Raw genomic sequence first — 2,500 nt, 5'->3', positions numbered from 1 at the left:
AAGCAACAACAACAACAACAAAAATATATGAACAAAATCCACTTCAATTAAAATTCAATACATAATATAATTGTACCGGTTTAAAATAAAATCTGAATTGAATACTGTAAAATCCATTCATATCGAAATGAGGCCATGCCCTTTCAGTCGTGCCCAATCTACACGTCTGCCTGACAAAAATTCAAAACATCAGCCTACAACTGCTTGTGCTAGCTGGCTCACGTTATCTTTACCGGATACAAAAAATGCACGACCACAGAACTCGTCTTATATAGCCTATGCCAGTTTTTTTGGTTTTGGATTTTTGCCATCTTGTAATAGGGGGCCGCTAGCCTGGCATCGCCAGACCCTATTCGCTAGAGAAACAGAATGTGAGCTCACGTCATCAGGATGGCGTTGCCAGGCTAGGGGGCCGCAGCCAGAGGCTATGGTTATTTGGGGGTCCTTGGCATGGAAAAGTTTGGGAACCCCTGTCCTACGCTATACTGAACCACACACAGTAGAGGAGGCGCTCCTAGGGCCTGATCAACTAAGATCCCAAATAAAGAGCGCAAAATTGCGTATGCAGTCCTTCAGATTGCACGTGTAGTTGGAATGCGTTTTGCGGGTGATCTATCAAAGATAATTGCGTGAATGGCAACAGGTGCAAAAGTGCGAAGAACACCCTATTTAAATGAGGGCTTTTGCATGTTGTATCCCACAATTGCACCATGGAAGAGGAGCGCAAACGCAAAAGTAAATTTGAGGCGACCGAATTAGAGGTTTTAGTGGACGAGCTGGAGTCAAGAGGAAGGGCTGTAGGGGATACGCGCTGAAAGGAAACATGAAATAGGAACTGAGATGATGTGTTGGTTCTGTTTGAGGGGCCAGGTTAACCAACTAAACATTAACCGAACCTAAAACTAAACACATCAGGAAAACATTGGTCTATATGAGACTGGATTCCCCCCTCCCTCGGCTCACACACACCCATTCATTTATCCCGACCTACACCTGGGGAAAAAAACAAAAGTTAAACAGGCCTACCGTTGACTATGTGAAGCCTGACGAATAAAACGTTTTGCAAAACGAAATAGTTAAGCCTACTGCAGTGCACAAGCATAAAAAGAATAGGCCTACAATTATTCCCTCTAGCATGAGAGCTTGGCTCGGCATGTAACTTTATAGAACCACACGACACACTGGAAATAACCCAGATCTCCTGTGTGGGAAAATGATTAGGCTAATTTAAAACGAATGAATTAATACAAAATAAAGAGCACATAGTAGACTTTGTAATTTTATAGACTCTGGGGAAACCAGCTACCGCGTAAAAGCCTTGCTTGGGTTCGGTCAGTGCGTCCTGGGTACGGGGAAACTTTATATACTGGCCAATCCTGCGCAACATGACATCCAATACTTGGGAAAGCACAGGTGAGAAACAGGTATGGCATGACTTCTTCTTGTGATTGGCTGCAAATCAGCCCTTAATTCATCTAATAGCTCCAGAATGGAATTGCTAGATAAGTGATATGTTTGGATTATCCTGTCCTCTGACATCCCAAACATTGTCACACGGATGGAGAACACACGTTCTCGGCGTGATCGCCTCCTTTGTCTTCTCCTTATAACAGCCGCCATGTGTGTGTGCAATTGCACGGAGCCAAATAGTACCTGCCCTTCCAAGGTACTAAATTGCAAACACAAACGCCACCACTCAATTAGCTTTCAGGCTTGATAAGTCACAGTGCGCGTGCTACAATTACGTATTTGCATTTTCTCCTCCCATATTTTGCATGCTAGCGGACGCACGGCCCTTATTACATATTCATTTCGGCCAAACGTACTAATTGGATAGCGTGTGTTAATTTGCACACTTGAAGGACGCAATCCCCCTTACACACCGTTCATAGATCACCTTGCATATTTCTTTGCGGGTACTAAGGCATTTGCACACGTTTTTATACGTGCAAACCTTTAGTAGATCAGGCCCCTAGTGTCCTAGGCTACACTGAACCACACACTTCAGAGGAGGCACTCCTAGTGTCCTAGGCTATATTAAACCACACATAGGAGAGGAGGCACTCCTAGTGTCCTAGGCTATACTGAACCACACATGGGAGAGGAGGCACTCCTAGTGTCCTAGGCTATATTAAACCACACATAGGAGAGGAGGCACTCCTAGTGTCCTAGGCTATACTGAACCACACACAGTAGAGGAGGCACTTCTAGTGTCCTAGGCTATCCTGAACCACACACGGGGGATAGAGGGAGGGAGAGAGAGGGAGGGATGGACGCTTAGAGGAATGCACAGGGAGGGGAAGAACGCTAGCAAGAGAGTTGGGGAAATAGAGACACAGAGGGAGCTGTCCATCACTACCGCGTTATGAACATATTTTAAATGACCTCTGAATGACCTCTCACGGCTATGTTGAAGGCTTCCTTCCAGTCAAACATTCGCCCGTTTCTCCAGCGTTTCTCATGGTACGCGCAGGGGCCCTTTACAGGGCGATGAGGTTAG

General features: G+C 45.4%; 1 protein-coding gene across 4 annotated transcripts in view; it reads left to right on the top strand.

Moving 5' to 3' along the window:
- Positions 1-2,500, top strand: part of taok3a (TAO kinase 3a) — a 94,243-nt gene that overhangs the window by 50,230 nt on the left and 41,513 nt on the right. The window lies entirely within an intron of this gene.

Source organism: Borostomias antarcticus, assembly GCF_949987555.1.
Source record: "Borostomias antarcticus genome assembly, chromosome: 6".
NCBI lineage: Eukaryota > Metazoa > Chordata > Actinopteri > Stomiiformes > Stomiidae > Borostomias > Borostomias antarcticus.
Note: the sequence above shows the minus strand (reverse complement) of the source record. Positions and strands in the feature narration are given on the sequence as shown.